At 44.6% G+C, this 27,476-nt stretch overlaps 1 protein-coding gene across 1 annotated transcript in view; it reads left to right on the plus strand.

Moving 5' to 3' along the window:
- LOC124798369 overlaps positions 1–27,476 on the plus strand; it is a 239,856-nt gene that overhangs the window by 53,441 nt on the left and 158,939 nt on the right. The window lies entirely within an intron of this gene.

Here is a 27,476-nt window from a genome sequence, read left to right on the forward strand (position 1 = left end):
CCTAACACATTCTTCATTTGTGTCAATAACGACCGCTTCCTTCAAGGAAACAGATTTTCGAAACATCACAAGAATGTGATCAGTTCTGATTACTTTATTCTGCACCGCATCTATCTTCTTCTTCCTAAGACCCTAAGAATTTAAACGTATAGATCGATAGTGGATGCTGCATCAGTAATAAACTATTTAGTACTCCATACTTCCTCTTCTTCCACATTCGAACATGACCAACAGTTCATCACTATTCTGTTCTGCTTGAGATTCGTATTCACATTCCACTTTACGCAGGGATAACATTCAACAATTTGGCTGAAACTCCGCAATATAGCTATGATGTATTCCAGCTGATACCCATGCGCTATATACTTTCCAAAACTGTCTTCTGAAGATTTTGAAACGTGATCAGCCGACCTGATAAAATCATTCGTCAGATTTCAGAAATGCCCTCCTCAGGTTTACGTAATTTTACCCCTTTTCATTGTTACAGTACTGAATTTCATACATATGTTATTATTATATTTTCACTGTTCGTATCCTCATTTCTTTCGCATATTTCTTCACTTTTCTTATCTTCCACTTATTCTTGTACAGTAAGCGGTAAGCAAGAATAACTGCTCATCGCGTCAGTTTAGTTCCAGCTCAGTACTTCACTGTGCTGTCCCTCAGTCTCTTTATCACTTATGAAGAAACGTGATTACACTTAAAAATGGTCTTTATTTTCATTTTAACGATAAGAAGAAGATGCTTCTGTCACAATCCACCCGAATTCACACACACACACACACACACACACACACACACACACACACACATGCATCTACACACCATTGCGGTTAGCAGAGCAACTTAGTCCAGTGCTCCGTCAGTCCCTGACACAGATTCTCCGATATCGCCAGCGGATTACATCTCACTTGCCTGTCAATATTTTCCCTCGCTTTACGTCCTAGTTTTGCTCACATCTATACCCGCAACCTGTTCTGTTCCAGTTCCAAATGAAATCTTGGCCAGCCGATGTGGCCGTGCGGTCTAGGCGCTTCAGTCTGGAACCGCGAGACCGCTCCGGTCGCAGGTTCGAATCCTGCCTCGGGCATTGATGTTTGTGATGTCCTTAGGTTAGTTAGGTTTAAGTAGTTCTAAGTTCTAGGGGACTGATGACCACAGATGTTAAGTCCCATAGTGCTCAGAGCCATTTTCGAAATCTAGTTCTGTAACTCACTGCCCGCTACATCGAGCAGCGTACACACATTGCGCAACGTTTTAATACTATTTCACAGACTGGAAGATGGTATTGAAGCATATTTTAAGAACACACGGTTACGAAGGAATTGAAAACCCTCTTTTTAATATTTTTATTTATATTTTTATCACCTTTATGAGATTGAGATTGTTGTAGAGTAATTCTGATGCTGGAGAATTGCTGGTTCGAAACGCGTGGGTTCTAATACTTTTGCATTGTGAGAGGTGGTTAAGCCTAGATTTTAACATCGAGTTGAACAACCACGACCTCGCATCCATTTTGGATGAATTCACAAGTAAGTGGCATCCTGAAAATAAGGGAACACCAAGTGAACGAACTGCGAATAATACTTCACCAAGTTTGGTGCAGCGTCGCAAATGTGTTCGTACACCCACTCTGCCGTCAGCATGGACACTGCTCGTTCAAAAAAATGGTTCAAATGGCTCTGACCACTATGGGACTTAACTTCTGTGGTCATCAGTCCCCTAGAACTTAGAACTACTTAAGCCTAACTAACCTAAGGACATCACACACATCCATGCCCGAGGCAGGATTCGAACCTGCGACCGTAGCAGTCACGCGGTTCCGGACTGAGCGCCTTAACCGCGAGACCACCGCGGCCGGCACTGCTCGTTCAGTTGTTGGCCTGTTGATGCTCACTTGTTCAATTGCAGACACCGTGGGAACTGAGTAGTGCGGCCAAAATTTTGAGTCAATAATAAAAAGGTAATACTTCGTTACTGAGGTCATTCGATAATCGTATCGATACGGGTAAAAGTATCAGTTGAAACGTACCAATTAAAAAATTAGTACCCAGATGAAGGTTCTCGATAGCAAGAAGTGTGGATAGTTTTTCTGCGTCCATAGTCGCGTGCTGCACCTGAGGTGGTAACAAGTCGTGATCGCATGGTTTTCGTCGAGGAAACAATGGATAGTGCAGGACACACCAGACCAACATTCAGGCCGCCCTATTGGCTTTCCTATAATGCAGGGCAGGCGTGCTATTCGAGAGATACAATGGCGGGGCACATACTCCTCGTGTTAACCAACGCTCTCCGCAAGACGTTCGCCAGGATCGTCTGCCACAGAACATGTGCGGCACATGTAGGAACAGACATACAGTGCGTTACCGGCAACATCCCTTCAACGTCTGTGACAACAGGTAAGTAGTGTAGAACTATCTCCTAATGTAACATCCGAAATCTCTAATCTGATCGCCTTAATGCACGATTGCGACATTCCATTGTTGCTAAGGGATGCCGAAATAAACAAGAAATTGGCCCGGTGCGGGTAGGACTCACGCACTGATTGTCCCGTACAAACTGAACTGTGTGTACAGATATTTCATCTATTCCGAGAATCGAGGACCTGAAAGATTTTTGCCTATTTTCGACGTCGATACTGGCAAGATGGCTATCCCTGAGGTTCCAAAACTTTCGAGAATGTTTTAACTTCAAGTTTCAAGTCTGATAGCAAATGACAAAAATTTTTTTCGTGTGATAAATTACAAATTGACAAATTCGGGATTTTTTCCTTTGGTTGTAGTGTGAAACCATGCTTCTTGATTCTAGGACAACGAGGAATACCCTGTAGAAATTGATGAGTGAGTCTGCGAGTATCAAAATACGTGAGATAAATGGCCGTATCTTTTGACTCCTTTGACTTAAAAGCTTCAATTTTCTACATCGCCAAGGGGCAGGAGACCTTTGTATGTGACATAAACTTCAACTCTTTACGTCTCTCCGTTCGTAAGAGAAAGGGTTTCAGACAGTGGGACAGACAGATGAACAGACGCAACAAGTGGTCCTGTAATGGTTCTCTTTTTACCGACTGTGGAACGGAAACGAAGTTGTTGGGCAGGGCAATCAGTTGACTGTTGTATGATACTGCCTTTATGATCATATATGCACACATCAAAAAAAGTTTTGCATTATCTCGGTTCCGAGAGTTCCGAAACCTGTACAGAAAATAGGAATAGAGATCAACATAAACATCATTCCCGCCCTTTCATTGCTGATGAAACCCACAAATTGCATGTTGTACCACCTTACAGCGAGACCTTCAGAGGTGGTAGTCCAGATTACTGTACACACCGGTATCTCTAACACCCAGTAGCAGTCCTCTTGCATTGATGCATGCCTGTATTCGTCTTGGCATACTACCCACAAGTTCACCAAGGCACTGTTGATCCAGATTGTCGCACTCCTCAACGGCGATTCGGCGTAGGGCCCTCAGAGTGGTTGGTGGGTCACGTCGTCCATAAGCAGCCCTTTTCAATCTGTCCCAGGCATGTTCGATAGGGTTTATGTTTGGAGAACATCCTGGCCACTCTAGTCGAACGATGTCGTTATCCTGAAGAAAGTCATTCACCAGATGTGCACGAAGGGGGCGCGAATTGTCGTCTATGAAGACGAAAGCCTCGCCAATATGCTGCCGATATGGTTGCACTATCGGTCGGAGGATGACATTCATGTATCGTACAATCGTTACGGCGCCTTCCATGACCACCAGCGGCGTACTCGGCCCCATATAATGCCACCCCAAAACATCAGAGAACCTCCACCTTGCTGCACTCGCTGGACAGTGTGTCTAAGGCGTTCAGCCTAACCCGGTTGCCTCCAAACACGACTCCGACGATTGTCTGGTTGAAGGCATATGCGACACAAATCGATGAAGAGAACGTGATGCCAATCGTGTGCGGCCTGTTCGGCATGTTGTTGGGCCCATCTGTACCACGCTGCATGGTGTCGTGGTTGCAAGGATGGACCTCGCCATGGACGTCGGGATTGAAGCAGCGCATCATGCAGTCTACTGCGCACCGTTTGAGTCGTAATACGACGTCTTGTGGCTGCACGAAAAGCATTATTCAACATGGTGGCGTTGGTGTCAGAATTCCTCCGAGCTTTATCCGTAGGTAGCGGTCATCCACTGCAGTAGTAGTCCTTGGGGGCCTGAGCGAGGCATGTCAGCGACAGTTCCTATCTCTCTGCATCTCCTCAATGTCCGAACAGCATCGCTTTGGTTCACTCCGAGACGCCTGGACACTTCCCTTGTTGAGAGCCCTTCCTGGCACAGAGTAACAATGCGGTCGCGATCGAACCGCGGTATTGACCGTCCAGGCATGGTTGAACTACGGACCACACGAGCCGTGTACCTCCTTCCTGGTGGAATGACCAGAGCAGATAGGCTGTCTGACCCCCTACGTCTAATAGACGCTGCTCATGCTGGGACGGTTTAGTGACATCTCTGACCAGTCAAAGGGACTGTGTCTGTGATACAGTATCCATAGTCAACGTCTGTCTTCAGGAGTTCTGGAAACCGGGGTAACGCATAACTTTTTTTGATGTGTGCAGTATACAACACGCATAATTGGCAAATAATGCTTCATTCTTATGAGATCAGAGCTTCAAGGTGTTCAGTATTGATTTTCCGTTAGCACGTTGTTATAAACACATTTAGTTATTAACTAGAGACTTATCGCGGCCTCATACGGGCACCATTAAGTATCAAATACAGGACAACTTGGCTGGCGTATTGGTAATAAATTATTTACACGAACTTCCTTCGTGCGTTAGTCTGTAAGTGAAAACCGTATGTCTTGTTAATACATGCTACGGTTTTTTGTTTTTTTTGTTTTTTTTTTTTTCGTACTTTGCGTTTTAGCTGTTTCCCTTTTACAGTTTGTAATGTAAACCATAAACAACTTAATATACAAAACTTGCTTACTTTCGAAATTTACGACTAGGAATGTTAGACTGTTGTGGTTAACATTGTTTTACTGGTGTTACAGATGGTGTATGTGTGTGTGTGTGTGTGTGTGTGTGTGTGTGTATTTATGGGTTTGAGCCGTCTGACAGTTTTTTGAGGGCACAGAACAGAACTCTATCGCAGATGGCTTCTGCTTTTACTATAGCTTTCTGTATTTGGTATTACTCTTCAGTTATCAGTATCTGAGTAGGAGGAAGGGCTACTGTTGCATTTTAAAATTTTTAGGTCAGTGTTGAAGTCTGTTGGCCATTGTCCATATCCTTAAATATGTTCTGTGAATGAAGAATGACGGCTGTTGCTATTCAGCGCTATTTTTTGTTCTGTGTATATATTATTGAAATTTTTGCTTTTCTCTCTAGTATAAACTGAATTGCAGTCTTGGTACTTCATCTGACAAACACCAGACTTATTGTGTTTGTCTGGGTAGAAAAGAAAAAAAATGTGTTTCCTGAAGGCAGAACACGTCCAAAAACAAATGTTAAAATTCTCCCTATCCCTAGTCACTAACAAATGCCCTATACCAATCTAACCAATTTTCAGAAAGACTCCCAGATCCGACAAATTGATTGGAAAGTGTACACCAAAAATAGTCACTACATTGCCTCCACATGTTCTGTAGCAAGTCCCGAAGCTAATCTTCTACAAAACAAAACAGGACAACAGCTCACAGTCAAAAAGGAAAAAAGACACTCATAAACACCCTCCTTCAAGTTTTTCATGGAAAGAAATTGAATTTACTGTCTTCAGTTTTTCGCGTTTTTGGTCGTAAATATATATATATATACTCTTTTCTATTTATTTTGGTTTTGTTTTTGTTATTGCTCGCGTAATAACGCATATACGAAAAGAGCCGCGAAATACCTTTTAGTAATGCTGTGCCAAGAATTTCTTTATAATCATTAATTTTCAACAAAACAGAATATATTGGGTTCTTATTGTTCTGTATCTGGCTTTCTATTAAAGAAACATTTTTGGTTACTGTAACTCACTATAAAAAATCAACATATCTTCCCTACTTTATAGTTATTGAGAATGAAAATTACTTTGTTATGAAATACTGATGTTACAGTTCGCAAAGATTGCTCAACATTTTGCAGTGGATTTTTGTTAAGCGTAAAACACCAATAATTACCACGACTAGCACAAGAACATGAGACTATTGTCGGAGAAAAATACGTTTTCACTATAAGGTTTGCCAGACCAGAACTAAGCACTACAAAATTCCTATTATGTTACGAAGGTAAATTATTTCTTTTGTACTGTTAGCAATATATTATCAGCAGCCCGCATCAACCTGCAAAACACATCATAAAATCTGCTGCTCTGCTCTGCAAGTCCGGAAGCTGAAAGAGATGATTTTATTTCACTATTACCTTCCCGCTTCTTTGCGGTATGATCGATTTCTTTTAGTGCAGTTTGAATGCGCCGCGGCAGCGGCTTGTTCGTTCGTAGCGCAGCTCTGCACCACGGATAATATTTAAATAACTGAAAATGTCTTAAAAGGATGGGATAATAATTTAAGCAAGCTACTACAAATAATAATGCAAGGTTTCATTGAATAACTCTATTCAAAACATTCAGATATGTTAACTTATCTACAATACACACCTTTTTTAAAAATAAGTCGTAATGGCGTACATCGCTTAACCATAACAAAAGAAGACTACGTTAGCATGTACAACTGCGACACAGGCTATCTTACTCCCGTAACTCCAAGAAGAAGACAAAGAAATTAATGTTCATGCTGTATTATTTATACTAGTGATGTTTTTCATCTGTGTATGATATTTATCGTCTGTGCGGTTTCAGTACTCGCCGACACAGATATTATCTAAAATAAATAATAATAAAAAAAATGCATAATTCCATACAATAACAGAATACGATGCTCAATATTTTCTCTTTACTACAAAATATGTCTTTTGCTAAGGGACCTTACAAGTTCGATCTCGCCAAATTTCTCTCGTTCATTCAACATCTCTCTCAGTTGGCCAATGGCTCCATTCTCTACTATTTTGTACCTTCCTGCAGGTCCCCATAACGAAAACTGCAAATCTGTAATGGTGCGGAATTTCATGTCAGCGTACAGGAATGCACACGCGAACTCTTTCAAAGAATTCTGGCTTGGCGAAACAACTTGAATGATCTTTGTCATTCGCGGCCGACTCGATACCGTCAACATTCTTAAAATATCACTTCTGCCCCCGAGAGATACTGGCTGAATCTCGATTTCGGGACCTCCAAAACCGCTACAAGAAATTATTTTGAGCATCCATCTGTATCACCCAGTCAACCCCAGAGCGGACAGAGATTCAAAGCACTCTCTTGCTCGTGACATGGGAAACTGCCCCTGAAAGGCGGAAGAATCAGCAAGGATCAATGGCATGAACATGCAGAAGGCAATGGAAACCACTCTATTGGAGACACACAATGTGTATCCACGGGACATGTGGCCTGTGACTGAAAAAGTATCTTGATTACCTCTCCGTTCGCAAAAAGTTCTGGATTAGTCCAGCATTCGAATGTCTGGGAGGGGACTGTCAAGTGGGAGGTGACTATGAGAAAAAGATTGAATAACCGACGAAAGGATAACATTCTACGAGTCGGGGCGTTGAATGTTAGAAGTCTGAATGTGGTAGAAAAGCCAAAAATCCTGAAAAGGGAAATAGAACGGCTTAATTTAGATATAGTTGGTGTCAGTGAAGTAATACGGAACGAAGATATTCCTTGTCAGGCGAATACAGGGCTACGTCAACAGCAGCAGGTTCAAATGGTTCAAATGGCTCTGAGCACTATGGGACTTATGAGGTCATCAGTCCCCTAGAACTTAGAACTATTTAAACCTAACTAACCTTAGGACATCCACATCCATGCCCGAGGCAGGATTCGAACCTGCGATCGTAGCGGTCGCGCGGTTCCAGACTGTAGCGCCTAGAACCGCTCGGCCACCCCGGCCAGCAACAGCAGCAGGAAATGGTAAAATAGGTGTAGGATTCGTTATGAACAGGAAGGTAGGCAGAGACTGAAGCATGTCACTTATATTCTTTCACCTTGAGTTTTTATCCCGCTCTTGCAATTTTCTTTTATTTCTATCATAGCTTCTTCGATGTATAGACTGAACAATATCGGCGAAGGCCGTATCCGTGTCATAAGAAGTCATTGTGAATACCTTATGTCATCGAGCCAGTTATATTGTTCTAATGAATAGAGTATGTTTTCATGTAAAATGTTGCAGACGTGCTGCATGCTTAGAGGCATTTCCACGGATGTATGGCAATACTGTGTCACAGATAACTACAATGTGAGACGCAGCCCATGTTATCTCCACTTATTTATTTAGTCTTTTGTTCATAGTTGGGTTCCTTATATGTTATGACTTTCAGGAATGTGGAGAAGAGTCTTTTTATTTGCTATTATCTGTTGACTTTTTATGAAACATTCGTTTCAAACTCATGGTATGATACAATTTCATAAATAACTAAGTTTCGCAAGAAGAAAATTACTACAACATCTCATCATGATTGCAAAAGAATGTGAGGATTATCAGCACAACGTCATTGTGCCTAAGAACTAATTTTTTGTTGCGGCAGCACGACGTATTGTAGATTTATTACAGTCCATTCTAAAATGCCGATTAATGAACATTTTGGCATCTAGAGTGCCACATTATAGCGTGGTTTGTACAACTGCTTTTCGCATCTCCAAAAGTGATATTACATCAGAAATGTTAGATTGGAGCATAAGTTCGTAACGTTTTTTGTTTTGCATGTTGACACTCGTGTAGCTATGGGTTTAGATACCGATTGACATTTTTTACTGGTAGTTCACTGTCGCTATTTGAGTTTACATACTGTCATTTTGTCACTTGGCTGCGGATACTAGAAAATGGTGTGCCAAGTGGAGGAAAATTGGAACATTTCTGTCATAGTCTTCTGCTTCAGTTCAATAGAGAGGTGACAGAAGCGGAGGAAGCCAGAAACACTTGCGCCTTGTATGGGGATAATGCTGTTGGCAAGAGCAATGCAAGAAAATGGTTTTCTCGTTGAAAGGATGATTGTTTTGACATTGGCGGCTCTTCGGAGTTTGATGAAGATCGTTTAAACGTATTAATCCACAGCGATGCACGTCAGTGTATTTGAGTACTGGCAGATGTTATGACATGTGATCATTCCACTATCGTGCGATATTTTCACGCAATGGGGTAGGTATGAGTACCGCATGCTCTAAGCTAAAATCACAAAAATCAGCGGTTGGTCATATGTGCATCTCTGCTTGTTCGTCGTCAACTGGCTCATGAACAACTCCGACTATTCCTATCCTCTACCGTTACTGGTGACGAGAAATGGTGTCTTTTTACTAACGTAATGAAACGGAAGGAATGGTAGGTCCCAAGCAAAGTAACAACTCACCGTACAAAGATCTGCGTACATCCACAAAAGAAAATGGTATGCATCTGGTGGAACAGCAACGGCGTGGCGTACTACGAGTTGCTTCCCCGAGGCGTAACCACCACTGCTGTCGTTTATTGTCAACAACTGAAACGTCTTGCAGACGCAATCGAAGAACAGCGTCCAAGAAGACTGCGTGAAGTGATAGTAATCCATGATAACGACCGCCCGCATCCTGCTAGACAGATGAAAACCATTATACAGGATTTTTATTAAAATGAAACTCCTCCAGCTGTACGTAAGATTTTATATTTACTTGACTACTAGTTTCGACGTTGCGTCAACGCCATCTTCAGGCCTGCTTACGTGGCAGACGCTCTAGCCATCTGAGCCACCGAGGACACAGAGGATAGTGCGACTGGAAGGATTTATCTCTGGCACGCCTCCCGCGAAACCCACATTCTCAACGTATTGTCCCGCACTACATTCGTAGTGCCCCCGCCCATTCGTGATTTCCCTAAATCGTTTCAGGCAAATGCCGGGAAGGTTCCTTTGAAAGGGCACGGCCGATTTCCTTCCCAATCCTTCCCTAACCCGAGCTTGCGCTCCGTCTCTAATGACCTCGTAGTCGACGGGACGTTAAACACTAACCACCACTACCACCACCCCCGTAAGAGTTGGGGCATTGTTTGTGCATTCGCGCAGAAGAAGTAGATGGTCAAGTGGCCGGTGAGACTTATATATATATAAACAAAGATGAGGTGACTTACCGAACGAAAGCGCTGGCAGGTCGATAGACACACAAACAAACACAAACATACACGCAAAATTCAAGCTTTCGCAACAAACTGTTGCCTCATCAGGAAAGAGGGAAGGATGAGGCAACAGTTTGTTGCGAAAGCTTGAATTTTGTGTGTATGTTTGTGTTTGTTTGTGTGTCTATCGACCTGCCAGCGCTTTCGTTCGGTAAGTCACCTCATCTTTGTTTTTATATATAATTTTTCCCACGTGGAATGTTTCCTTATATATATATATATATATATATATATATATATATATATATATATATGTGTGTGTGTGTGTGTGTGTGTGTGTGTTCTTTCGGACATTTAGTTAGTGACTTGCATGTTCCTTAGCTGATTTGAACAATTCTTTTATAGAAATGACGTGGAACGAGTCTGTTTACAGGATGTATACATGATTAGTGTTAACATTAATGAACTCATTATTCTTTCTAGTCCTCTTCGTGCGATTACACTTAATTTTTTAAGCATCGTCTTGCTTAGTTTTATTAGAATGTTTAGTAGTTTCGGTGACACACGCAACCTTCCTCTTTAATAATTTTGTTTTACAACTACGAAAGCTCATTAAATTATATGCCATTGTGAAATTCGTTTCCGTATTACACAAGAACAGATGTTTTCGAGTTCTGTTTTCTGCGTGGCGTTAGTGAAACACATCGCGGTGGCCAGTGGTCATAATGTTTTGGCTCACCTGCGAATGAATACCGCAATACACGGAAAAATGCGTCAAGTGAGTGATGACAAACTAACGTGTACTGACTGCACGCTTCGGTGGTGGCGCCCCCTACATTCGGCCTCCTCCGCTCGTCGCTCCTGGGCGCCCGCCGACGCCCTCCGCGGCCGCTGCGGTCTCAGTATTCCGCTGGCGGCCGGCTGCCTCGCGCCGCTTTCGTGTCGTGACGTAACAGCGCGAGCTGAGCGATGCGCTGCGGGGGCGGTCCGGACAGGCAGCCGCTGCCGCGACTACCGCCAACCGCGCTAAGCGTGCAGCAGCCGGTCAATAAAGTGCGGAGCCACAGGTAGAGTTGGTGCTTTGCAAAGGAGCGCGTAACACCGCACCAGGAATTTGACAGTGTTCCGTCTTTCTCCAAACACTGCACGCAGTTACACTGAAGCGATAAAAGATAGTAAGGACACCACACCCTGCCTATCTAACCCATGTTAACTTAGGCAAGTATTTGACCCTTTTCTGAAAAAACTATTGATGCAGGACCTTAATATTTTTACTGTATATTACATGATGCTAATAGAGTCAACTGTACTAAAATCTACTTTATTCATTTTATGGTTTTTAAGAAATACTTTTTTAAATTTCTTAACAAAAAATATTAAGTTTTTCTGCAGAAAATACTTTTTTGTGAACTTCCTAATGGGGGAATATTAATGAACGTAGTACCAGAGGTGACTTTTTATGTTATGCAGAGTCTCTGAAAATTTCATTCATTTATCTATCATAGTTTCTGATATAATGGGGCATATGTACTGAAAATTTTAGTTTGCGGGAAATTGACTCCAAGAAAAAACTTTTGAAATTTGTTACTTACAGTTAATTAAAACTTTCCTGCTATGATGGCCCTTCTTTCGCCTCTAGCACGTCTTCCAGCTTCCTTTTCACCTTCCTGGATGTTTGTCTTGCTTTCTTGGCCATATTACATGCAGACCTGTCTGCTTCGGCTATCCTCATTTTATTGCAGTGTTACAGCTTAGTGATCATATTTTCACCAGGATTAATTCCAGCTTTTTCAGTACCCAACACTTTCCAATATTACCACAATTGAATGTAATAACAGCATCATGAACTCCTAGCTTCATTGTATGCGTGCCTACAAATACAGTTTTAAGAAGGTGGTTCTAAATTATGCTGTTGAAACATTCATTTGGGTTCTGTGTATGCCCATGCAGACATTTCCTTAGAAGATCAGGAAGATCCAAGTCTCTGAAAATAGGTTTAATTGCTGTAATAACAGCAGCAGGAAGAGAATGCTGGTGAGAATAAGATTCTCCAGTTGCCTGACCCCTATTGTATTTGCACCACGAGTTTTCTCCTGATGGACACAATCCATGACATGGCTTATCATCAGTAGAGGACCTATGGAAGAATATGGCCCAAACATCTCTCTTCATTGCCTCCAGATTTTCTTTATTTCTCCTAATTACCTGCCCATAGTATACCTGCAAGTTTTCTATTTCAGTTTTAGTTAACCTACCCTGTCCAGTCAACAATTTTCCATCTTATAATTTTTTTTCCTCTCATATCAACAGTTAGTTTTCTCAGCCTTGTTCCCAAACGTTTGTGAACATGGCCTACACATTCTATTTTGCTAATAATGGCATCTCCATATGGATTAGAGTTCACCACATTGTTGTATGCCTTACTGTCACCATCACCCAAATATCTGGTGTACCGTACGCCTCTTGTTTCTACGGAGCGATGAAATGTTTGTTGTACTCCATGAACTTCCATACCACCACTTGTTCCTCTAAAATTAGCCACACTGTTGTGTTCTTTGTGTTCATTGACTTTACAACATTTGCAATATTTAGACATTATCTCCACATCTAACACTTTACCGGTGTCTACCCTTGTGGCAGTCATTACTCCATTCAGAGAAGTATGTCCTCTTTTCTGCCAACTTCCATCAAGTCCAACTGCAATATCCGAACACCCATCATTTTCTTCCACTGCTTCCCTAGCAGCCAGTTTCATGCTTTCCTCACTGACCTCACATACAGCTTTCTCTAATATTGCAGTCAGTTTTTCAAATTTATTTGTTGGTTGATGTAAGTTCATCACTAAACAAAATGTTCTCCCTGTAGCTATGCCCTTGCCAATGGGTCGTAAGGCATAAACTAATCTAATATTGGTTTCATAAGGGCCACTTGCGTCTGGTTTTGAAGAACTCATAAATGAAATCACAGCTGAACATTTAGTGCAAATAAGTCCAAAGTAATTGCTAGGCTATTTCTCCCACTGGCACTCTCACAGATTTTCACACTCTGTGACTCACCACACTGTCTGTATTGTACAAATTTAGAAACTACATCTGATAATATTCTCAAATTTCCTTGTCACTTACAGTAAATTCGTTGTAACTCTCTTGAAATGGCGAGAGCTTCTTTGATGATGCACTTGTTGAAGAATTACAATTAGAAACATCGTTATCAGGCGACATAAACTCTTGTAAAGAAGGCTTTCTAAACTTGTTTCCTCTAAATTGTCGTTTCTTTAAAATGCCACTACGTTTAGTCATCTTCAATAAACACTACAAAACATACGTAAACAAGCACTGCAAACGTAAGTATAACAACTACTCGCAATCAAACTTGAACAAAATTAACCACGTGTTTGAAAGCGTGTTGTTTACAGACAGCAGAAACAAAAGATTACCGACCGTTTCATTCCAAGGATAGCCAACACACTCGGGAGTGAACAAAATCCCTAACGTGCAATGTAGATTGTATAAAGATCTAAAATATTTGCAGAAAAGTGGGAGTGGCACATAAACACACGTGATTAGAAAATGCTCTGTAAATGCTCGAAAAAAAATTTTTCAGCAAACTCCTTTTCAGAATACTTAAATAAAACCTTAATCTACCGAAATATGATGGAAACCGAAAATCGATTTTTTTCGGCCTGAACCACGGTGTGCTCCCCTTAAATACATATGTTGTATCACTACATCGCAAAAGCTATGTAGTATGAAGTAAATTCACATGTCATTGTTGCCTAGGTGACCCTGAAGGGCAAGATCAGCAGCCTAAATGGAAAGGTTTTTCTGTCCTTCGCGCTCAGTGGGACCTTTCCTTCACGGAGGGTGAAAGTTGTACGTTTTAAATGTATCTGATAAGTGTAAGTGACTACACTCCTGGAAATTGAAATAAGAACACCGTGAATTCATTGTCCCAGGAAGGGGAAACTTTATTGACACATTCCTGGGGTCAGATACATCACATGATCACACTGACAGAACCACAGGCACATAGACACAGGCAACAGAGCATGCACAATGTCGGCACTAGTGCAGTGTATATCCACCTTTCGCAGCAATGCAGGCTGCTATTCTCCCATGGAGACGATCGTAGAGATGCTGGATGTAGTCCTGTGGAACGGCTTGCCATGCCATTTCCACCTGGCGCCTCAGTTGGACCAGCGTTCGTGCTGGACGTGCAGACCGCGTGAGACGACGCTTCATCCAGTCCCAAACATGCTCAATGGGGGACAGATCCGGAGATCTTGCTGGCCAGGGTAGTTGACTTACACCTTCTAGAGCACGTTGGGTGGCACGGGATACATGCGGACGTGCATTGTCCTGTTGGAACAGCAAGTACCCTTGCCGGTCGAGGAATGGTAGAACGATGGGTTCGATGACGGTTTGGATGTACCGTGCACTATTCAGTGTCCCCTCGACGATCACCAGTGGTGTACGGCCAGTGTAGGAGATCGCTCCCCACACCATGATGCCGGGTGTTGGCCCTGTGTGCCTCGGTCGTATGCAGTCCTGATTGTGGCGCTCACCTGCACGGCGCCAAACACGCATACGACCATCATTGGCACCAAGGCAGAAGCGACTCTCATCGGTGAAGACGACCCGTCTCCATTCGTCCCTCCATTCACGCCTGTCGCGACACCACTGGAGGCGGGCTGCACGATGTTGGGGCGTGAGCGGAAGACGGCCTAACGGTGTGCGGGACCGTAGCCCAGCTTCATGGAGACGGTTGCGAATGGTCCTCGCCGATACCCCAGGAGCAACAGTGTCCCTAATTTGCTGGGAAGTGGCGGTGCGGTCCCCTACGGCACTGCGTAGGATCCTACGGTCTTGGCGTGCATCCGTGCGTCGCTGCGGTCCGGTCCCAGGTCGACGGGCACGTGCACCTTCCGCCGACCACTGGCGACAACATCGATGTACTGTGGAGACCTCACGCCCCACGTGTTGAGCAATTCGGCGGTACGTCCACCCGGCCTCCCGCATGCCCACTATACGCCCTCGCTCAAAGTCCGTCAACTGCACATACGGTTCACGTCCACGCTGTCGCGGCATGCTACCAGTGTTAAAGACTGCGATGGAGCTCCGTATGCCACGGCAAACTGGCTGACACTGACGGCGGCGGTGCACAAATGCTGCGCAGCTAGCGCCATTCGACGGCCAACACCGTGGTTCCTGGTGTGTCCGCTGTGCCGTGCGTGTGATCATTGCTTGTACAGCCCTCTCGCAGTGTCCGGAGCAAGTATGGTGGGTCTGACACACCGGTGTCAATGTGTTCTTTTTTCCATTTCCAGGAGTGTATAATGGATGTAGACTTTGTGATCAAAAGTATCCGCACACCCTCAAAAACAAACGTTTTACATATTAGATGCATTGTGCTGCCACCTATTGCCAGGTACTCTATCTCAGGGACCTCAGTAGTCATTAGACATCGTGGGAGAGCAGAATGGGGCGCTGCGCGGACCTCACAGACTTCGAACGTGGTCAGGCGATTGGGTGTCACTTGTGTCATACGTCTGCACGCGAGATTTTCACACTCCTGAAAATCCCTAGGTCCACTGTTTCCGATGTGATAGTGAAGTTAAAACGTGAAGGAACACGCACAGCACAAAAGCGTACAGGCCGACCTCATCTGTTCACTGACAGAGACCGCAGACAGTTCAAGAGGGTCGTAATGTGTAATAGGCAGACATCGATCCAGACACTCACACGGAATTCCAAACTGCAAGTATTATGACAGTTAGGCGGGAGGTGAGAAAACTTGGATTCATGGTCGAGGGGCTGCTCATAAGCCACACATCACGCCAGTATATGCCAACGGCAACTCGCTTGGTGCAAGGAGCGTAAACAATGGACGATTGAACAGTGGAGAAACGTTGTGTGGAGTGACGAATCACGGTATACAATGTGGCGATCCGATGGCAGGGTGTGGGTACGGCGAATGTCCGGTGAACGCCATCTTCCAGCGTGTGTAGTGCCAACAGTAAAATTCGGAGGCGGTGGTGTTATCGTGTGGTCGTATTTTTCATGGAGAGGGCTTACACGCCTTGTTGTTTTGCGTGGCACTATCACATCACAGGCCTACATTGATGTTTTCAGCACCCTCTTGCTTCCCACTGTTGAAGAGTAATTCGGGGATGGCGATCGCATCTTTCAACACGATCGAGCACCTGTTCATAATGCTTGGCGTTTGGCGGAGTGGTTACACGCCAATAACATCCCTGTAATGGTCTGGCCTGCACAGGGTCCTGACCTGGATCCTATAGAACACCTTTTGGATGTTTTGGAACGCCGACTTCGTGCCAGGCTCACTTACAATTTCCGTTTAATTGCATTTTTAATTCTATAATTTATAAATTATTTCACTTTCCATTGGAAAAAATGGGACAGAAGTATGGAAGTAAAGAAGGTATAATTCTCTAATGCTGTGTTAAAATAAGAGAGTGTTTAAATGTGTAAGTTTTATGTTACATATTGACACTCACTAGTAATTAGCTGAAGTTCAGAAAGTTTGTCATGAAAGTAGTTGAAAATTGATAAATATGGTTGCGACGTTAGTTAGTTTATTGATTTGAGACAGGGGACCAAATAGCGAGGCCATCGGTCGATACGCGCCACCTCGCTCGGTGGATATTTTGGCTACCCAGATCGCCCTACATGAATCCCAAGAACATTTACAGAACTTAATCGAGAGGCGAGTTCTTGCAGAAAATCCTGCAGCGGCAACACTTTCGCAGTTGTGAATGGCTATACGGGCAGCATGGCTCAATATACAATACTGGCCATTAAAATTGCTACACCACGAAGATAACGTGCTACAGACGCGATATTTAACCTACAGGAAGAAGATGCTGTGATATGCAAATGATTAGCTTTTCAGAGCATTCACACAAGGTCGGCGCCGGTGGCGACACCTACAACGTGCTGACATGAAAGTTTCCAACCGATTTCTCATACACAAACAGCAGTTCACCGGCGTTGCCTGGTGAAACGTTGTTGTGATGCCTCTTGTAAGGAAGAGAAATACGGTCCACCACGTTTCCGACATTGATAAAGGTCGGATTGTAGCCTATCGCGATTGCGGTTTATCGTATCGCGACATTGCTGCTCGCGTTGGTCGAGATCCAATGACTGTTAGCAGAATATGGAATCGGTGGGTTGAGGAGGGTAATACGGAACGCCGTGCTGGATCCCAATGGCCTCGTATCACCAGCAGTCGAGATGAGAGGCATCTTATCCGCACGGCTGTAACGGATCGTGCAGCCACGTCTCGATCCCTGAGTCAACAGATGGGGACGTTTGCAAGGCAACAACCATCTGCACGAATAGTTCGACGACTTTTGCAGCAGCGTGGACTATCAGCTCGGAGACCATGGGTGCGGTTACCCTTGACACCGCATGACACACAGGAGCGACTGCGATGGTGTACTCAACGACGAACCTGGGTGCACGAATGGCAAAACGTCATTTTTTCGGCTGAATCCAAGTTCTGTTTCCAACATCATCATGGTCGCATCCGTGCTTGGCAACATCGCGGTAAACCCACATTGGAAGCGTGTATTCGTCATCGCCATACTGGCGTATCGTCCGGCGTGATGGTATGCGGTGCCATTAGTTACACGTCTCGGTCACCTCTTGTTCGCATTGACGGCACTTTGAATAGTGGACGTTACATTTCAAATGTGTTACGACCCGTGGCTCTACCCTTCATTCTATCCCTGCGAAACACTACATTTCAGCAGGATAATGCACCACCGAATGTTGCAGGTCCTGTACGGACCTTTCTGGATACAGAAAATGGTCGACTGCTGCCATGGTCAGCACATTCTCCAGATCTCTCACCAATTGAAAATGTCTGGTCAATGGTGGCCGAGCAACTGCCTCGTCACAATACGCCAGTCCCCACTCTTGATGAACTGTGGTATCGTGTTGAAGCTGCATGGGCGGCTGTCCCTGTACACGCCATCCAAGTTCTGTTTAACTCAATACGCAGGCGTATCAAGGCCTTTATTAGGGCCAGAGGTGGTTGTTCTGGGTACTGATTTCTCAGGATCGCATGAAAGTGCAATCGCATGTCATTTCTGGTATAATATATTTGTCCAATGATACCCGTTTATCATCTGCATTTCTTCTTGGTGTAGCAATTTTAAAGGCCAGTAGTGTATCTGCAGGGGGTCTTCCAACTTCTGTGGAGGGCAAAAGGGGGTCCGACACGGTTGCCTGAGGTACCCCACGGCTTTTGTCACCTCAGTGTGTTTTACACTCGAATGTTGTCCCTGCGGACATTTACGCGCGCCTGTGTGCGTGAAAGTATCGACATCGCGCATTCCGGTCGAGCGGCGCGCAACACCGAGTAGGCGCGGGGAAAAGCCGCGGTGCTTGCGTAGTCGCCTGGCGAAAGACCCGACTTGCGAAAACTGCGGCAGGGAGCGGCAGCGGCTGCCGGCTACTGCCCACCAGGGCGAGCGGGCAGCACCCCCTGGATACGCCGCGGCTGCGCCGCACTGCAGAGTACATGCTTGAGACGGAGCGACAAATTCTGTCCACAAGTCAGCACGGTTTTAGAGAACATGAGAAAATGGGCTTATCTTTCTCTAACGTAACATACTGCAAACCATCGATGTAGAGCAACAGGTAGATTTCATAATCCTAAAAATTTCCGAAAGCCGTTTGATACGGTGCCCCACTGCAGACTGTTAATGAAGGTACGAGCATACGGAATAGGTTCCCCAGTATGGCACTGGCTCGAAGCCTTCTTAAGTAACAGAACCCAGGACGTTGTCCTCGACGCTGTGTGTTCATCATGGGCAAGGTGAAACGGAAATCCTGTGTGGCTAGGGCCTCCCGCCGGGTAGACTGTTCGCCTGGTGCGAGTCTTTCGAGTTGACGCCACTTCGGCGACTTGCACGCCGATGGGGATGAAATGACGATAATAGGGACAAAACAACACCCGGTCCCTGGGCGGAGAAAATCTCCGACGCAGGCGGGAATCGAACCCGGGCCGTTAGGTACGACATTCCGTCTTGCTGACCACTCAGCTACCAGGGGCGCGCTTCAGTCCGGAACCGCGCTGCTGCTACGGTCGCAGGTTCGAATCCTGCCTCGGGCATGGATGTGTTTGATGTCCTTAGTTAGGTTTAAGTAGTTCTAAGTCTAGGGGACTCATGACCTCAGACCTCAGATATTAAGTCCCATACTGCTTAGAGCCATTTGAACCAGTTTTGACTATGGGCGTTTACTACTGTAAGAAAATGAAACACCTACAGCGGTCCTTATGATGTCATTTATTGTGTAGCTAACAGTTTCGGCGCTTCAATGCACCATCTTCAGACTCTAGTTGACAGTTGATGGTTGGAGAGAGGACACCACAGTTACAGGTAGTCTGCGTAAACCAGTTTTGTTGGCGATTGATGCATCGTGTACACGGGTCGTGGTAACCCCTTCAGATTCAGCTAATGTCTCAAGATGGTGCATTGAAGCTCCGAAACTGGTAGCTACACCATAAATGACACTATAAGGGTGGCTGTGAAAGTTTCATTTTCTTACAAATTTGTAGTTGGTGTGATGAATGGCTGCTTGCTCAAAATGTAGAAAACTGTAAGTTAATCCAAATGGGTAGGAAAAACAACATGTTGATGTTCATATACAGCATTAGTAGTGTACTTTACACAGTCACGTCGTTTAAATATCGAGGCAAAACTTTGCAAAGGGATATGAAGTAGAACGAGCACTTACGCCCTACCAGTAGAGAAAGCGAATGGTCGGTGTCGGTTTATTAGTAGAATTTTAGTAGTCCGGTTCAGCTATAAAGGGATCGCGCACAGAAAACAAGTGCTACCCATTCTCGAGTACTGGTCAAATGTCTGGGATTCCCACCAGGTCGGATCAAAGGTAGACATCGAAGCAGTTCAGAGCCGGAGTGCTAGATTTGTTAGTATGGATTCGATCAAAACGCGAATATTAAGGAGACGCTTCGTGACCTCAACTGGCAATTCCTGGAGGGAAGAAGGCGTTGTTTACGTGGAATACTATTAGGGAAATTTACTGAATCGGCATTAGAAGCTGACTCCAGAACGATTCTAACTGCCGCCAACGTACATTTCGCGTAAGGACCAGGAGGAAAAGAGGAATTGGGGCTCATACGGAAGTATATACAGAGTCCTGTTTACCTCGCTCCATTTGCGGATGGAAATGACCAGCAGTGGTAGAAGGTAACCTCCGTCACGCACCATATAGTGGCTTGCGGAGTATGTATGTAGATGTGAATGTAGATGTAGATATTAAACCGAGTCGGCGCACTTTGCCTGGACGACCCCTGGAACCCCTGAACGGCTCGCTGGTGATGTTCGGTTTGTGACGTTTCGGCCAGCAGCTCCCGTACAGAGTCCCAGTTCTTACACAGTCCAGTCTAGCAACTGTAACGAATGATGATGATGATGATGAAATGATGAGGGCAACACAAACACCTAGTCCCCGGGCACAGAAAATACGCAACCCGGCCGGGGATCGAACCCTGACCCCGCGAACCAGAGGCAGCAACGCTAGCCACTTTTTTTTTTAATGTCATTTTTTTCGTTATTGGTCGCTGTGTTTGTTCGGGGCGGACGTCCCATGGGCTTTGTTCAAGTTAATCGTTGATGCATTAACTCAGTTTTTCTATTACAGAGGGCAGGTAACCCCTCCGACCGAACACGCTGAGCTACCGTGACGGCACCACTAGACTGCGAGCTGCGGACGGGTCTGCTGGTCTTTACCTTACTTACAAGGAACCATCACGAACTTGACACCATATTTTAAGGAGAAAAAAGCACACTTGCAAGCTATCAGCCCCAGCAATCGATTATGCTCGAAAATTTGGGACATTAACCTGACCCTATGCAGTTATGACCTTCTGGAAAAGCGCGCCCAAAAATTGTTACATAACGGAAACAAGGAAGAATCAGAGACTTTTTCAATTTCAAAACGGTACTTAATTATATATATATATATATATATATATATATATATATATATATATATATATATATATATGAGGCGTGTTTTTTAATTAAGTACCGTTTTGAAATTGAAAAAGTCTCTGATTCTTCCTTGTTTCCGTTATGTACTGAGTGTTTAAGATGCCTCCAATAATCGTGAGTCCCGCCGACTGTGAAATACGGGTTGTTATAAGATTTCTCAGTGCTAAAGGCCTAAAAGCGATCGATATTCATCGTGAAATCTGTGCAGTTTACAGAGAAAACATTATGAGTGATTGAATGGTAAGAAAGTGGGTGAGAGCATTTACAGATGGCCCCACAAATGTGCACGATGAGCAACGGAGTGGGCGTCCTTCGATCGTTAATGAAAGTTTGGTGCAGGAAGTGGAGAATAAGGTGAGAGAAAACAGACGCTCTTCGATTTCCTTCTTGCGGGATGACTTTCCTAATGTTTCTCGTAGTGTTTTGTATGGCATTGTGAGCGAGCACTTGAATTACCGAAAATTGTGCGCACGTTGGGTACCGAAAATGTTGACGGATGTGCACAAAACCAAACGTTTAGACAGCGCATTGACTTTACTTGAGCGGTACCACAACGACGGTGATGATTCCTTAAGCCAAATTGTTACGGGCGATGAAACATGGGTGGCCCACGTCACACCAGAATCAAAGCAACAGTCCATGGAAGTTTAGCAAGGGCATCGTTTTGCTGCAAGACAATGCCCGTCCCCATGTGGCGAGTCAGACCAAAGATCTCATCACATGTTTTCGATGGGAAACTCTAGATTATCCTCCCTACAGCCCCGATCTTGCGCCCAGTGACGACCATGTGCTCCTGCACTTGAAGAAACACCTGGGCGGTCAGCGTCTTCAAGACGATGAAGAAGTCAAAACAGTGGTGATGCAGTGGTTAACAAGTCAGGCGGCAGACTTCTGTGAGGAGGGTATTCAAAACCTGGTACAACGTTATGACAAGTGCCTCAATATTGACGGAAATTATGTAGAAAAGTAGTCAAGGTACAGGCTTTCATGTAAAAATAAAATTATTGAGATATCTTAGCACGTCTTTTTTTTTAATTTCAAAATAGTACTTACTTAAATAAACACGCCTATATATATAAGCTGTGCCAAGAGAAAGCTCATTGGGGGGCAGGGCAAAGGTCTGCTGTGTTTTCTGATGAAGGCTCGGTACCAGTAATGGCCAGCGTTGATTACAGGGAGGCCGGTGTTGATTAGGGCGAGGCCAGTTGAGGAGGTGCGCCCAACCTGGCTGAGTTCCAGACACGCTGGACCTGCACCTGGAGTTACGGTCTGGGGTGCGATTTCGTGTGACAGCAGGAGCACTCTCGTCGTTATCCCACGCTCCCTGGCTGGAAATTTGAACGTCAGTCTGGTGATTCGACCTGTTGTGCTACCATTCACGAACAGCATTCCATGGGGGTTCTCGTCCACATACCGCTGTTGTAACTCAATATGGTTTACAGAGTGTCGACTTGTCGTCTTGGCTAGCTCGATCACCAGATCTGTCTCCAGTCGAGCGCATACGGGTCATCATCGGACGAGTACTCCACATTCATCCCAAAACTACATTAATCGTCCCTCTATTGACCGACCAAGTGCAACAGGCATGGAAATCCATTCCACAAACTGACATCCAACACCTGCACAACACAATGCATGCACGTCGCATGCTTGCATTCGACATTCTGCCGTTTACACCGCTTATTAAGGTACTAGCATTTCAGATTTGCAATACCTTATATTTCACTTACATTAACCTGTGAAGTTGCAGTGTTAAGCACATAAATATGTTATCCAGACAAATGTATTCCCTAAATGTCTTTACTCTATATTAATTACTTTTTGGCACTGTGGTTTTCTTTCGTCAGCGCCGACTGTCGCGGCAACGACGCATTTCGGCACTAATATTCATACGACGTTTTTTGCTCCATTTCCAGCGAGGAATCCGTTCCTACACTTCGCAGGAACGAATTCCAGTATGCAGTATATATACACTGAATAGCCAAAGGAACTGGTACACCCGCCTAATATCGTGTAGGGTCCCCGCGATCACTCAAAAGTGCCGCAACACGAAGCGGCATGGACTCGACTAATGTCTCAAGTAGTGCTAGAGGCAATTGACACCATGAATACTGCTGGGCTGTACATAATTCCGTAAGAGTACGAAGGGGTGGAAATCTCTTCTGAACAGCCCGTTGTAAGACAGCCCCGGTGTGCTCTACAATGTTCATGTCTAGAGAGTTTGGTGGCCAGCGGTAGTTCTTAAACTCAGAAGAGAGTTCCTGGAGCCACTGTGTAGCAATTCTGGACGTGTGGGGTGTCACATTGTCGTGCTGGAATTGCCCAAATCCGTCGGAATGCATAATGGACATGAATGGATGCAGCTGATCAGACAGGATGCTTTCGTACATGTCACCTGTTATAGTCGTATCTAGACGACACCACTACAGAGCCCCACCATCTTGAACAGTCCACTGCCGACATGCAGGGCCATGGATTCATGAAGCTGTCTTTCTACACGTAGGCGTCCATCCGCTCGATATAATTTAAAACGAGACTCCTCCGACCAGGCAACATGTTTGCAGTCATCAACAGTCCAATGTGGGTGTTGACGGGCCGAGGCGAGTCGTAAAGCTATATGTAGTGCAGTCATCAAGGGTACACGAGTGGGCCTTCGGCTCCGAAAGCTCATATTGATGATGTTTCCTTGAATGATTCGCACACTGACACTTGTCAGCATTGAAATCTGCAGCAATTTGGGGAAGAGTTGCACTTCTGTCACATTGAACGATTCTCTTCAGTCATCGTTGGTCCTGTTCTTGTAGGATCTTTTTCCGGCAGCAGCGATGTCGGAGATTTGATGTTTAACCGCATTCGTGATATTCACGATACACTCGCGAAATGGTCGTACGGCAAGATCCCCACTTCATCGCTACCACGGAGATGCTGTGTCGCATCGCTCATGCCCCGACTATAGCGCCGTTTCAAACTCTTGATAACCTGCCATTGTAGCAGCAGTAACTGATCTAACAACTGCGATAGAGACTTGTTATCTTCTACAGGTTGGTTCAAATGGCTCTGAGCACTATGGGACCTAACATCTGAGGTCATCAGTCCCCTAGAACTTAGAACTACTTAAACCTAACTAACCTAAGGACATCACACAACACCCAGCCATTACAAGGCAGAGAAAATCAATGACCCCGCCGGGAATCGAACCCGGGAACCCGGGCGTGGGAAACGAGAACTAACCTCCAGACATATTTTGCGTATTTCCACTCAAAAATGCCTTATAGAATCATTTTCTGGGGTAATCCGCTACACTGAAATAATTTACTGATTGCACAATAGTGCATTATGTGTAGAATGTAGTGTTCACCCATGGACGTCATGTAGGTACCTCTTCGAAGAGCTCGGCATTTTAACTGCTCCGTTACAATACATATATTTGCTAATGAAATTTATCTTGAATAATCCATCACAATTTGAGTAGAACCGCTTTATCATAACCTACAACACTAGAGGGTAAAAGTAACTTTTTTACCCATTATTAAAGCAGCAAGTGTCTCAGAAAAAAAAGAAAACGGAGTTCAGTATGCAGCAACAAATATTTTTTGATCATTTGCCCAATAGTAAAATCTTTATGACAGGTAGCAAAATAAGTTTTAAATCTAATCTAAAATCATTTCTCTTGGACATCTCCTTCAACTCGTATGACGAATTTCCATTTAAAAACTTTTAGCCAGTAAAAAAACTTGTTTTCAGATGTAGTTGCATCAGTAGGACTGAAAAATAATATGTTCATTAATGTTGATACTACAACTGTATAGCCGACCGCGGTGGCCGCGCGGTTCTAGGCGCTGCAGTCCGGAACCGCGCGACTGCTACGGTCGCAGGTTCGAATCCTGCCTCGGGCATGGATGTGTGTGTTGTCCTTAGGTTACTTAGGTTTAAGTAGTTCTAAGTTCTAGGCGACTGATGATCTCAGATGTTAAGTCCCATAGTGCTCAGAGCGATTTTTTTACAACTGTATACATATCCTGGAAACTGACTCGTACCACCTAAATCCGATAAGAGATTCGTTCAAATGATCTATGTAACATGTAACTAGCTAAGGGAGATCCGCAGACCGCAAAAGAGAAATGGTGCTATATGGAAGAAGAAGAAAAAAGGAAGAAATGCATAAACAGGTGCAGAAGAGAGGCTGAAGTTTTATGGACACCTCTTCAGAATGAGAGAAAGCAGGCTGATTAAGAAAATCATCAAACTAAAGGCGACCACAAAGTAACCTGAGGAAATTCGAAAGAACATAGAGGAAGATAATATCACTCAGAAAGGGTCTGGGATGAGGAGGTACACTGAAGCGCCAAAGAAACTGGTGTAGGCATGCGTGTTCAAACACGGAGCTATGTAAACAGGCAGAATATGGCGCTGCGGTCGGTAACGCCTATATAAGGCAACAATGTCTGGCGCAGTTGTTAGATCGGTCACTGCAGCTACAATGGCAGGTTATCAAGATTTACGTGAGTTTGAAGTGGTGTGATAGTCGGCGCACGAGCGATAGGACACAGCGTCTCCGAGGTAGCGATGAAGTACGGATTTTCCCGTACGACCATTTCACGAGTATACCGTGAATATAACGAATCCGGTAAAACATCAAACCTCCGACATCGTTGCTGCCGGAAAAAGATCCTGCAAGAACGGGACTAAAGAAGACTGAACAGAATCGTGCAACGTTACAGAAGTGCAACCCTTCCCCAAATTGCTGCAGATTCCAACGCTGGGCTATCAAAAAGTGTCAGCGTGCGAACCATTCAACGAAACATAATCGATACGGGCTTTCACAGCCGAAGGCCCACTCGTGTACCCTTGATGACTGCACCACACAAAGCTTTACGCCTGGCCTCGGCCCGTCAGCACTGAAATTGGACTGTTGATGACCGGAAAGATGTTGTGTGGTCGGTCGAGTCTTGTTTCAAATTGTATCGAGCAGATGGACGAATATGGGTATGGAGACAACCTCATGAATCCATCGACCCTGCGTGACGGCAGGGGACTGTTCAAACTGGAGGAAGCTCTGAAATGGTGTGGGGCGTGTGCAGTTCGAGTGATGTGGAACCCCTGATACGTCTAGATACGACTCTGACAAGTGACACGTACGTAAGCATCCTGTCTGATCAGCTGCATCCTTTCGTGTCCATTGTGCATTCCGCCAGACTTGGGAAATTCCAGCAGGTCAGTGAAACATCCCACATGTCCAGAATTGCTACACAGTGGATCCAGAAACACTCTTCTGAGTTTAAACATTTCCACTGGCCACCAAACTCCCCAGACATGAACATTATTGAGCATATCTGGGATCCGTTGCAACCCGCTGTTCAAAAGAGATCTTCACTCCCTCGTTCTCTTACAGATTTATGGACAGCCCTGCAGGATTCATGGTGTCACTTCCCTCCAGCATTACTTCGACATTAGTCGAGTCCATGCCACATCGTGCTGCCGCACTTCTGCGTGTTCGCGTGGGTCCTACATGATGTTAGGCAGGTTTACCAGGTTCTTTGGCTTTTCAGTGTATTTCAAATGAGAGTTGAGGCCGGCCGGAGTGACCGAGCGGTTCTAGGCGCTACAGTCTGGAACCGCGCGACCGCTACGGCCGCAGGTTCGAATCCTGCCTCGAGCATGGATGTGTGTGATGTCCTTAGTTTAGTTAGGTTTAAGTAGTTCTAAGTTCCAGGAGACTGATGACCACAGCAGTGAAGTCCCATAGTGCTCAGAGCCATTTGAACCATTTGAGAGTTCAGAAGTTCACGGGATTCCAGAAAAAGCAAAGTACAAGGACCTAGATCATCTGGGCAGAGGAAAGGACGAGGAACCGCAGCGACAGAATAAAGAGAGTCTGGGGAGAGAAGAAGAGACTAACCAGCGAAACAATTATTACCACTTGTTCACAGTAGGCCGAAGTCTGACAATAAAAGCGTGAATGCACAGACCATACGCGAGCTAGCTGAGGTGTTTAGTTACTGATATTTGAAAAAAAGAACGCATTTTTGTAAAAAAAAAAAGCACACTAAACATTTAGCTAACATTGTGTCATTCATTATGAGGCAGTTACTATTACTACACTGATTCAATGATTAGCAATGAACACACGTGACTGCACTGAATTATTGCAATGACATTGCGTTGCACGGAATTTCTGTTGTCTGGAATAATCTTGATTAACATTGGCTTTTGCTGACAAATATTTTTGTTGCAATAAAACAATATTTTGGAACGTGGCTTAACCACCGTGCCGGCCA

Source organism: Schistocerca piceifrons, chromosome 5, assembly GCF_021461385.2.
Source record: "Schistocerca piceifrons isolate TAMUIC-IGC-003096 chromosome 5, iqSchPice1.1, whole genome shotgun sequence".
Lineage (NCBI taxonomy): Eukaryota > Metazoa > Arthropoda > Insecta > Orthoptera > Acrididae > Schistocerca > Schistocerca piceifrons.